Source organism: Carcharodon carcharias, chromosome 3 (assembly GCF_017639515.1).
Source record: "Carcharodon carcharias isolate sCarCar2 chromosome 3, sCarCar2.pri, whole genome shotgun sequence".
In the NCBI taxonomy this organism is placed as follows: domain Eukaryota; kingdom Metazoa; phylum Chordata; class Chondrichthyes; order Lamniformes; family Lamnidae; genus Carcharodon; species Carcharodon carcharias.
This window is the reverse complement of record NC_054469.1, coordinates 84,000,030-84,012,600: the sequence shown is the minus strand read 5'-3', so window position 1 is coordinate 84,012,600 and position 12,571 is coordinate 84,000,030. Positions and strand designations below refer to the sequence as shown.

At 42.4% G+C, this 12,571-nt stretch overlaps 1 protein-coding gene across 13 annotated transcripts in view; it reads left to right on the top strand.

Moving 5' to 3' along the window:
• Positions 1-12,571, top strand: part of LOC121275890 (cytochrome c oxidase assembly factor 1 homolog) — a 74,812-nt gene that overhangs the window by 51,975 nt on the left and 10,266 nt on the right. For 8 of the 13 annotated variants that reach the window (XM_041183691.1, XM_041183697.1, XM_041183688.1 and 5 more), the window contains one exon: positions 10,791-10,877. The exons of the other annotated variants lie outside the window; for them this stretch is intronic. The gene's annotated coding sequence lies outside the window, so the exon portion shown is untranslated. The remainder of the gene's footprint in view (positions 1-10,790; positions 10,878-12,571) is intronic. 13 annotated transcript variants of the gene reach the window in all.

Below are 12,571 nucleotides of genomic sequence, written 5' to 3'. Positions count from 1 at the left end.
CCTCACCGTCCCTTTTACCACTACCAACACACCCTCACTCTCCCACCCTTCTGGCTCACTCTGCCCACTCACATACTCACCATTCCCTCCTAGCACCCCCATCTCAATTCGCTCCCCAGGAGGTATTGACTGTACAGAACCTTCCCCTGGACACCTCTCCTCCACCGTCACCCCTTCCACCACCTTTACTCCTTTCTCTCCCCCCCCGCCCACCTTCCCCCCTCTGAACTCCTTCCTCCCCTCAGACACCTTCCTTGCCTCACCGGACACCTTCCTTCCCCGGACCCCTTCCCCTCTCCGAACTTCTTCCCTTACACCTTCCTCCCCCTTTCACCTACTTCCCCACTTGCCGCATTCTCCCCTTTATCCCTCCTCCCACTGTACTTCCTCCTCCCCTTCCCAACCTCATCACTTGGTTCCCCCCCACACAACCTCAGCTGGCACCCGACATCTTCATCCCCCCTCCCAACCTCACCAACCCCCACCCCGACAAATGCTACACCTCTCCCAGTCAAACCTATAACTTCCACTTCCACCCCCCTCCCCACCGATCATCCTTAACAGTCCATGGCCTAGACTCTGAAGCCCCAAAGCAAACCTCAGACATCATTGGACACTTTCCACTTCCCGTGAGCTGCTTCGCGGTGAAGCCATGTCCATGAGAATTCACCCAATGGGCATTGCACGTGTTTCTCCAGGGTCCGGTAGGTATAGGGCTCCAGTATCATCATCACCTACGATGTCCGTGATGTGAGCAAGGTCCTAACTGTAAGTCCCGACTTCTGCACATCACACTTGTCCAGACGTGTTCTGAGCTGGCGTGTTTTCCCGCTGGCGTAACAGTAAATCTGGTGTGATGGGACGATTCCATTCGGGCCATTAATGGGATGCGAAGCGGGCTCACGCTGGCCTCCAGTAGGATTAGCATTCTGCCATGGCAGACACTATTGGATGATTCCGCTGTGCTTTCACGCCAGCATGAAACCTATTTTTGGCATTCTCACCATATTGTCCCCCTCGGCCCGCCATGATGCCCGACGCCAACAGGGCTGGAAAATTCCGGCCTTATTTTAAAACTTATACATGGGAACAGCAAATTACTTTTTCAACAATGTTAACCATTGGTGCTGTGTAGCATGACTGAAATTGGGAATCAAACTTCCAGGCATCCCAACACTACATAGCACATCAAGATGAAGTGTGCCTGGAAGTGGCCCTCAAGTAAGACACTACTTACAATTATGGTTTTCAGCATTAAATGAGTGAATTAACAGTGCTCTGCACCAGCATTTACGCAAAGCAGTGACATTCATGAAGAAAGCTCTGATAGGAAACAAATGTTTATCAAAACGTCGTATTCCTCAATATTTATCACTTTGAACATTGGTAAGGGACAGTCAGGAGGGGTAGTTACATAATTCTGAAACTGAATCAGTAATTAAAGATTTGTGAAACTGTGCCACATTGTTTCTGTGAATGACTGCTACAAATGTAATTCAGCATAAGGAAAACCACAGGAAGATAAACGGCATATACTTTATGTTACTTTAAAGTTTTCAATTTTCTAATTCATCCAGTCAAGTATTTTTTTAATGTACGATAAATTGCAGCTCATTTGGGCCATACTGGTGGTCATTTGCAGTTGTGCATTTAGCATTCGACCAACAGTATTTTATTGATCCACAGAAATTAGTCATATTGAAACTTGAGGGTTACAGTCCGGATCGCTTCAATCTTTTTCTTTGAAAATCTTTAGCCTGTTTCACGAGAAAAGGGTTAGCTAGCTGCTAGCGTGGCTGATGCCATATCTACTACACATTTGGAATTGGTGACATCTTTTGCGTTACAGTATGTCAAATTTACAGTGCTATGGTCCTCCTTTAGTGGAAATCAGCAATTTTGTGCTGGTCGTAAGTCTACCTGAAGAAAGCAGATTTTCAAAAGCTGCAAAATAAACATCCCGGTTGCTTATTTGTTTTTCTATAAATAAATTCATTGCATCACCTTCAAATTATTAATGAGCAGAGAAAGCTGTGGTCAGCTTTTCTTTTCACTTGGAATCCTGCCAGTGCTCTGTGTGTGTGTGTGTGTGTGTGTGTGTGTGTGTGTGTGTGTGTGTGTGTGTGTGTGTGTGTGTGTGAGAGTGAGAGAGTACTATTTACAGACCTCTGCCTTCTTAGCTCACAAATCAGCATTTTTTTTTCATCAAAAAATGTAAATATTTTTGCCGGTATAAGAGGCCTCTTTATTTTTATTGTAGTGACCTTATGTCAGCGATGTGATAACATTTTGCCATATTTTATCCTATTTTGTTACGTGCTTGTAATCAAATGAAGAAAGATTTATTGAACACTTTTTTGTGATGTCGCTGTGCCTTTAAGAGTAGCTATAGCTGAACTCTGTCTATAAAGTCATAATTAAAGCAGTAAGGATCACAGTCAAAGAATAGGCTGCTTTTAGTTGGGATACAGCCTGAGGCCTGATATAGTCAGGGTACAGTAATGAATGAAATAACTAGTTAACTATTATTATATAATTCATAGTTTGCTTGTGCCCTCAATGTATTGCTTTGTATTCTTCTCATGTGACTTACATAACTATATGCTGCAAATGATTGATAACCACTTCCTTTGTCGCTTTTTTTCCTTGCTGATTTGTTTTGGCTCTCTCTCTCTCCATACCAGTTTACTATTTTTGTGTGCCTCTAAGCGGTGTGGAAATTTAAACTACGATCAGCACAATATATCAATGAGGAGGCAATCGTGCAGTGTTATTGTCGCTGGACTAGTGATCCAGAGACCCAGGTTAATGCTCTGGGTACCCGGGTTCAAATTCCATGGCTGATGGTGGAATTTGAATTCATGAAAAAGCCGGAATCAAAAGTCTAATGGTGACCATGAAACCATTGTCAATTGTTGTAAAAACCCATCTAATGTCCTTTAAGGAAGAGAATCTGCTGTCCTGGTCTGGCCTACATGTGACTGCAAATGTGGTTGACTCTTAAAAATGCCCTCTAAATGCTGGCCTAGCCAGTGACGGCCACATCCCATGGATGGATTTTTAAAAAAAAATCTATGATTTAACTGATATGATCTAAAACCAAAAATTGTGATCAGTCTCTTATTTAAAACAAACTGCATTGGGAAGGGGTCATGTGGCTAGGCAGTACTGGAAAGGTTCTCTGGGCTTTGTAGTCCAAGGATACGGGATCCCTGGATTTAGGAATATTGCAAACAAGGATGATGCAAAAGAAGGATGATGCACACACTGCCACAGATTGTGGGATCACAGTGATAAGAGTGTTAGATTCTGGATGGAGATGTTGGCATCTGGAAGCATAGCTAACAGTATTGACATCTAGGAGTACTGGGAGTGTGACCTAAGCATTTGTGAGCTCTAATAGGAAGTTCCGGCATTTGAGAGCAAATGAGCCAGGGTCCAGAAGCCCAGGAAGACTGAGGAAGAGTACTGGGAGAGCAAGAGTCTAACAGTACTAGGAGGTGGCTGGGATCTGACAGCATTTGGGGCAGGAGGTGGTCACAATCCAGTAATCTCTCAATCTTGTGGGGGTGGTGGTCACAGGAGAATATAACCCAAACCTCTTTTCAGGCATTTAGGCAACACCCATCCCTCCATTCCCACCTCTCTGCTGACCCTGCCACAGCCTTTTTGTGCCATTAGGTACTCCCCTTCCTCTCTACTCTTCCTGTTGTCACTGGGTAAATTTATTCTGAAAAATTAAATGTTTTACTTTGTTGAAAATATTAGTCGAACATTAGAAACACGAGTAATAAAGGTGTTTTGTGTGAAACAAAAACAAAAACAGAATTACCTGGTGTGTGTGATGCTGGTTCACCACTTCTTTTCCGCCTTGCCAGTTCTCCTGACTGCTTATGTAAACCATTGGCAGTTTTCCTACGTCTTTAGTACTTTCTAATTGCCGGTTTTCTCATCACTAACTTTGCTGTTGATTCATTGCTAGTTTACTTTGAGCCATTCAGTAGTGTGTAATGGTGAAAGTGTTGATCACTGTAGCACGATGGTAAAAATGTGATTGAAAAATTGTGACACAGGAGATACTGTATAAAGAATCTTTTAACCCATTAGTAGTAGATTCCTGTATCGTTGCTTCCAGTCAATTTGCACAAATTAACCGTTGCACTTCCCAAATTACAACAGTGGCTACACTTCAAACAGACTTTATTGAATGTAAGACACATTGGGACAGCCTAAAGGAGGAGCCCTGGGATTGGACTGAGTCAGAGCTTGTGAAGCCAAGGCACAGTCATAGTGTGCGTACCATGGCGGCGTGTTCAGCTAATGCCGATATAAGAACATAAGAAATAGGAACAGGAGTAGACCATTTGGCCCCTTGAGCCTACTGCACCATTCAATAAGATCATGGCCAATCTTCTTGTGTTTTGATTTCCACATTCCCATCTAACTCCAATAATCTTTGATTCCTTTGTCTAACAAGAATCTATCTACCTCTGCCTTAAAAATATTCAGTGACCCTGCCTCCACCTCCTTATGAGGCAGAGAATTCCAAAGTCACACAACCCTCTGAGAGAAAAAATTACTCCTCATCTCTGTCCTAAAAGGGTGACCCCTAATTTTAAAACAGTGTCCCCTAGTTCTGGACTCACCCACAAGAGGAAACATCCTTTCCATGTCCACCTTTTCAAGACCGTTCAGGATCTTATACACTTCAACCAAATCACCCCTCACTCCTGTGGAAACAAGCCCAGTCTGTCCAACCTTTCCTAATAAGACAGCCCACTCATTCCAGGTTTCAATCTAGTAAACCTTCAAAAGTAGGGAGGTCATGCTGGAGTTGTATAGCAGCTTGGTGAGGCCACAGCTGGAATACTGTGTGCAGTTCTGGTTGCCACATTATAGGAAGGATGTGATTGCACTGGAGGGGGTGCAGAGGAGATTCACCAGGATGTTGCCTGGGATGAAACATTTAAGTTATGAAGAGAGGTTGGATAGACTTAGGTTGTTTTCGTTGGAGCAGAGAAGACTGAGGGAGGACCTGATCGAGGTGTACAAGATTATGAGGGGCATGGACAGGGTGGATAGGGAGCAGCTGCTCCCTTTAGTTGAAGGGTCAGTCACAAGGGGGCATAAGTTCAAGGTGAGGGGCAGGAGGTTTCAGGGGGATGTAAGGAAAAACTTTTTAACCAGAGGGTGGTGACGGTCTAGAATGCACTGCCTGGGAGGGTGGTGGAGGCAGGTTGCCTCACATCCTTTAAAAAGTACCTGGATGAGCACTTGGCACATCATAACATTCACGGCTATGGGCCAAGTGCTGTTAAATGGGACTAGGTAGGTAGGTCAGGTGTTTCTCACGTGTCGGTGCAGACTCGATGGGCTGTAGGGCCTCTTCTGCATTGTGATTCTGTGATTCTATCTCTGAAGGAAGCAACATTAGAAGGCATTGGCCAAGATCTTAAGTTAAGCAGAGACCTCTCTGCCTCTTTCAGTTTAAGTTAGAAGAAAGATGGCATGTCCAACAGTGCAGCACTTCCTCAGTACTGTACCAGGAGTGTCAGCCTTGAATTTTCTTTTCATGTGCACGTTCAAGTCTTTGCAATGGGACTTGTACCCAAGGGAATATGGTGGGACTGTGCATATTTTTCCACTTCAGCTGCTGGTGGGCCTGATGTACATTTTCTGATTTTATTTCAGATTCTTTAATTAATGAATTAATCTGGTTATGTTGGGCTTGTACAGTTTCGTTAAGGCTGAAGTGTTCTTGTCATCAAACTTCCATTCAAAGTTTGAGGAATTGTTTATCTCCCCTTGTAAACGGCAAGTGAAATTTTTACAAGTTTGCAAGGATTTTTTAAATGTACAGTTCATACCCTAAAAAGTCCCGTCATGTCATAATACAATTCGGTATTTGTTTTGATACCAGCCTTAATATGAACGAAACTACATCTGATATAAACAGAAAGGGAGTGGATCTTACCCGGCCCAACGTTTCCATTGCTGTCCAAACCTGCTTTTGGTTGTCCCCGAGGGGAATAGACTCCAAATAAACTCTAGCTTTCAGATCTCAATAATTTATCTGAACAAAATAAAGGTAAAAATGTAATAATTCTTTTTGAAGAGAAGATTGAACCATTTCAATTCTTAATTGGTTTCAAAGAAGGGAGACTCTTGAGGATTTTTCTAAAGAAAGCAATTGTATTGGAAGACGAATACAGCCGATGAAATAACCAATGCCCCTTAGCTTTGGGCTGTGTCTGGAATGGGAGAAGTCCCTGGGGGGTTGCAGAGTGGGGGCTGGGGCCAAAAATGTAGGTAAGCACAGGGCTTCACTAACTATAAACTCGCCACTGCCCCAAAGGTGATCTAGTCGCAGGGAATGGATCAAGCAGATAGTGCTAAACTTGAGGCAAGCCCACGACTGTGGAGGAAAAGAAAGGCAGTGGGGAACAGGGTAGGCTATGGTTCAAGACCAGAAATCAGACAGCTGAAAACAATAGGTTTTGTGAACCAGGCTGCACTGAAAATTATGTGAAAACCCCTAAATTGGTCAAAATGGTGGTGAAATTGGTTAAAGAAAACCCTGAAAATTAGTTGTAAAAAGCAAAATGATGGAAAGATCTGGATCACCTCTACAACAGTGTCTCCTAATTAGAAACATAGAAACTAGGAGCAGGAGTAGGCCATTCGGCCCTTCGAGCCTGCTCCACCATTCATTATGATCATGGCTGATCATCCAATTCAGTAGCCTGCTCCTGCTTTCTCCCCATATCCTTTGATCCCTTTCGCCCCAAGAGCTATATCTAACTCCTTCTTGAAAGCATACAGTGTTTTGGTCTCAACTACTTTCTGTGGTAGCGAATTCCACAGGCTCACCACTCTCTGGGTGAAGAAATTTCTCCTCATCTCAGTCCTAAATGGTCTACCCCAGATCCTCAGGCTGTGACCCCTGGTTCTGGATTCCCCCACCATCTGGAACATCCTTCCTGCATCCACCCTGTCTAGTCCTGTTATAATTTTATAGGTTTCTATGAGATCTCCCCTCATTCTTCAGAATTCCAGTGAATATAATCCTGATCGACTCAATCTCTCCTCATATGTCATCTCGCCATCCCAGGAATCAGTCGGGTAAACCTTCACTGCACTCCCTCTATAGCAAGTACGTCCTTCCTCAGATAGGGAGACCAAAACTGCACACACTATTCCAGATATGGTCTCACCAAGGCCCTGTACAATTGCAACAAGACATCCCTGATCCTGTACTCGAATCCTTGGGCTATGGAGGCCAGCATACCATTTGCCTTCTTTACCGCCTGCTGCACCTGCATGCTTACCTTCAGTGACTGGTGTACAAGGACACCCAGGTCTCATTGCACATTCCCCTCTCTCAATTTATAGCCATTCAGTTAATAATCTGCCTTCCTGTTTTTGCTACCAAAATGGATAACCTCACATTTATCCACATTATACTGCATCTGCCATGCATTTGCCCACTCACTCAGTTTGTCCAAATCACACTGAAGCATCTCTGCATCCTCCTCACAGCTCACCCTCCCACCCAGCTTTGTGTCATCTGCAAATTTGGAGATATTACGTTTAATTCCCTCATATAAATTATTAATATATATTGTGAATAACTGGGATGCCAGCACCGATCCCTGCAGTACCCCACTAGTCACTGCCTGCCATTGGGGAAAACACCCATTTATTCCTACTCTTTGTTTCCTGGCTGCCAACCAGTTTTCTATCAATCTCAATACATTACTCCCAGTCCCATGCGCTTTAATTTTATGTGGGACTTTGTCAAAAGCCTTCTGAAAGTCCAAATAAACCACATCCACTGACTCCCACTCATCAACTCTACTGGTTACATCCTCGAAAAATTCCAGTAGGTTTGTCAAGCACGATTTCCCTTTCATAAATCCATGCTAACTCTGTCCGATTCTGCCACTGTTTCCCACGTGCTTAGCTATTAAATCTTTTATAATGGACTCTAGAATTTTCCCCACCACCGACATTAGGCTGACTGGTCTATAATTCCGTTTTCTCTCTGCCTCCCTTTTTAAATAGTGGGGTTACATTAGCTACCCCCCAATCTGTAGGAATTGTTTCAGAATCTATAGAATCTCGGAAGATGACAACCAATGCATCCACTATTTCTAGGGCCACTTCCTTAAGTACCCTGGGATGCAGATTATCAGGCTCCGGGGATTTATCGGCCTTCAATCCCATCAATTTCCCCAACACCATTTCCCTACTAATACTGATTTCTTTCAGTTCCTCCCTCTCACTAAACCCTGTGTTCGCCAACATTTCTGGTATGTTATTTATGTCCTCCTTTGGTTCTAAGTATGTATTTAGTTGGTCAGCCATTTCTTTGTTCCCCATTATAAATTCCCCTGTTTCTGACTGTAAGGGACCTACATTTGTCTTCACTAATTGGGGGAGGCCTAGAATTACTGCGTGACAGGCAATATTGACATAGACCTTTCTCATTATAAAATATTGTCTTAGACTTTACCTTTACAAAATGTTAAATAACATAAGGTTTTCCTGTTATAAATGTGAACATAAGTGTTGCTCAAAAAAAGTCACTCAGAAATTAAGGTTAATGTTGAGAAGGATTAAATGCCATTTATGAAGCATTGTAGATATATATTCAAAATCCTTTCTATAGCTTGAAGAACCATGCTAATGCATCTTGCAAAAAATTCCACACTATATATGCTCAAGCTGTGGCATCCTGGAAATTACAGGTGCATGTGTATTCGGGAGTTCCTTTCAGCTGACTAAAGTGATACTGAGGTGGAGGGGACGTGGGGGAATATCAGCTTCACACTCTGACCTTCAACTGGAGACATTAACGAAGGTGCTCAAAGGGCAACATTTTCCCCCCATTGGGGGGAGGGGGGAAGTGCGGGAGTGGCCGCGGGCTGGCGGCCTTCTGATCTGCGCCTCCCAATTAAGGCCCACCCAGTGTGACATCCACCAGGAAGCGCTATGCGCTCCCTGTGCGGGCAGAGGGGGATTCCCTCAGCCGGGAGTGTGCTCTTTTGTGCGTGCGTGCGAAAGAGCGCACAGATCTCCCTGAGGCAAAGTGCTGCCTCAGGGAGATCGTCTCCGATTTAAAACTTGAAATAAAGGTATTTTAAAAATTTCCCTGCCATATCCTCTCATGTGACACTGTCACACGAGTTGGGACATGTCCAAAACTTTTATTGAAACCTTTAATGAAAGTTTACATACCCTCATGAAACCTCATCCTGCCTGTGGATGAGGTTTCATGCTTTTTCCGAGGCCCGCCTGGGCTCCCGGCCTGCCCGCCAACATTAAGGTTGGACAGGCAGGTCCATCAACGAGGTTAATTAGGCCGCTGACAGTGACTGCGTGCCCGCCGAACTGAAAATCTAAATGACACAGGATGACGGGACGCACACCCGACTGGAAGGTGTCGCTGCAAAGACACAAGTCTAGTCACAGTATGTAAAATAATATCACTTTAAAATGTTTTTATTATGTTAGTTGTGAATCTGATGAGGAAAAATAATTTCACAATGTATTTTGAGTGATTTAGTGGGTTTGCTTTTCTGTTTTTATGTGGTATAATTTTCTGTTATTTTATACTTGTAAGGTAAGTCAATTGCAAATGTGCCAGGGAAGTGTTTTTATACCAAGAGCCAGAGAGACACTGCCACTGGCATTGTGCAGATGAGCACTGGTACAGATTGAGGCAGACCCTGATACTGTATTAACCGACACTATGGTGGAGAGACGATTCTGGGGAGTACTGGGTGAGAAAGCAACGCATGCAAAGAACTCTAGCACTGAGAGAGAGGGGGGCCTGAGAAACAGAGAGGGAGAAACTCTGTAACTGAGGAAGACCCTAGCACTGACATTTTGTAGAAAAGACATTAGTATTCTATGTGAGATTCCCACGCCAGTTACTTTGAGAGAGAATGCCTTGATTTTAAGATTCTCACCCTTGCTTTAAAGTCCCTCCATGACCTTGTCCTTCCCTATCTCTATTATTTCCTTCAACCTTCTGGGATCTGCACACTCCTCCAAGTCTGGCCCCTTGAGTATCCCCGATTTTAATTGTTCCATCTTTGCAGCCATGCCTTAAGCTGTTGAGACCCTAAACTCTAGTAATCCCTCCCCAACCACTCTGCCCCTCTCCTTTAAGATGTTCCTGAACAACTACCTCTTTGACCAAACTTTTGGTCTCCTGCCTTCCCCTTATGTGACTTGGTTTCAGATTTTACTTGATATTCCCTGTGAAGTACCTTGGGACATTTTACTGTGTTATAGTTGCTATATAAATGCAAATTATTGTTATAGTTACAATGAACATGAGTCATCATGCCACTGTGTGAGGAAGGAACTTAGTATATGTGAGCAAAGGTGTAAAAAATCACTACCTTTTGAAAAGTTGGTCCAATTTTCAAGTAGTCCTGTTCTTTGAACTTGTCAAAGTATTGATCTAAAAATTTATTCTATATGGACCTTGCACAGATGACTGGTTATTGTGGCATTACTATGTATATAAAAAGATCTAAAGCACAACCTTTATGACAGTGTAATGGTAATGGGACATTCTGATATTAGCTCATAAAGAGTCTTTATTAGAAGCTGGAGCCAGGTGAGTTTGATTTAATTTTACTCAGAGAATTACCTCGAATATACTGCACAGAAACAGGCCATTTGGCCCAACCATTGCATGTTAACGTTTACATACTGCCCATTCCTCCTCATCTAATTTAGCAGCATAACCCTCTATTTTCTGTCTCAATTTACAGATTTTGAAAAGAAACTTGTAATGTGGCTGAGATAGATCCGTACTTAGTATTTGAAAATAATCATCATCACTGCAACAAAGTTTTAAGGTCAGTCTCTTGAAACAACATGGATTTATTTGCATGGCTGGCACCTGGATTGGGACACACCCAAATTTGTACAGAGACAAACAAGAAGTACTCTGTTAGGAACACTAGAAAATGCTAGAAATGCTCAACAGGTCTGACAACATCTATGGATAGAGAAACAGAATTTAAGTTTCAGACCTTTCATCATTGTTAGGATTGTCCTAAACACCATTCATACATAAATGCATGAATGCTAGAAATGCACAGTTAAGTCTGCAATTAATACTAACCACATGAATACAATTAATACCCAATTTATATAGAATTAACAATCTGAATATGGAAACGATGGTGGCTCTGAGATGAACAAAATTGCGAATTGGGCCTGGTGTGTGTTACATTATGGTGATAGAAAGATTAACATTCACTACTGTCAGAAGAAGAATTGTCATTTACTGCTACAATTATAAATAACCATGTGGTTTGTGCAAATGTCCTACATGTTTACTTGTGTTGAGAGTGCCATTCTTCCAGAGTGCTTGGAGAGAACTAAAGTTAGCTCTCTAGGATTGTACCAGTTCTAAAGGATACAGGGAGCTGAAAATCACAAGACTGCAGCTTCTGGTTTCTAGAGAGAATGCAGTGAGATTGTGGCAAAGGGAGAAAAAAAGCTATTAAAATAACTTAAAGCCTCATCACATTGGTGGGAGTAAGTTGTGACAGATACCCATCCTGTACCAATTTGTGACAGTAATTAGGTGTTATCAAAAACTGCCTGGGACAGGCTGTTTAAAACTAATTCAGATTATTTTATTGCCATAACATAATATGAGTTGCACTAAAAAAGTAAATAAGATACTCTAAAATTGCTTTATATTAGTGGGAGTGAGCTGTGGAAGATGCTTATTTTATGCAGCTACTTTATTTAGTTAAGTCTTTGTTAGGGGGCGTGAATAAAAAAAGTAACTGGACAGTTCTTAAAAATAGTTTAGTAATACTGGTAATGTTGGTTATGTTATAAAAGTAACAAGGTACATACCTTTAAAAAAAATGAGTATAGTTAACTACTGTAGTTAATAATGTCAAAAGACAGATTTCACTAATATTGTAACATGTCTGCAGTATAACACGTATAGAGAATGATGCCATATTGATGCTATAAAGGTTGCAGTTCTTTGAAATGGACAATTGTGTGAACAGAATCAGAATAACTTTGTTCCCTTCAGTCACAATCACTAGCTGGGCCCTTCTCAGAAGAATGCCTACCTGTGCGAGGTATTGGTAAACTGCTAATCCCACTGAACCATATTAAAGCAGGGGCCACCTCCTTCAGGAAAGAACAATGGAGTTAATTGTGGGGAATCTAGTTTTGGTGAAGACTTCTGTCTTTATCACAGATCAAAAAGGAAACAAGAAATAATTTGTGAATGAGTTACTTTTCGCTGTGTGGGTAACTTTGTTGTGGTGACAAATCTGACGGCCAATTTGTGCAAAGTAAGATTCCACAATCAGCAAATGAGATAACTGATCAGATAATCTTAATTGGTGATGTTGGTTGAGGGAGAAATGTTGGACAGGACAGAGAATTCCTTGTTCTTACTCAAAAGTGCAGCAATTGTCTGAACAGACATTTGGAACCTTAGTTTAAGATCTAATTTGAAAGACAGTGTCTCTGACCTTGCAGCAGTGGTGTGTCAGCCTAGATTATGTACTCA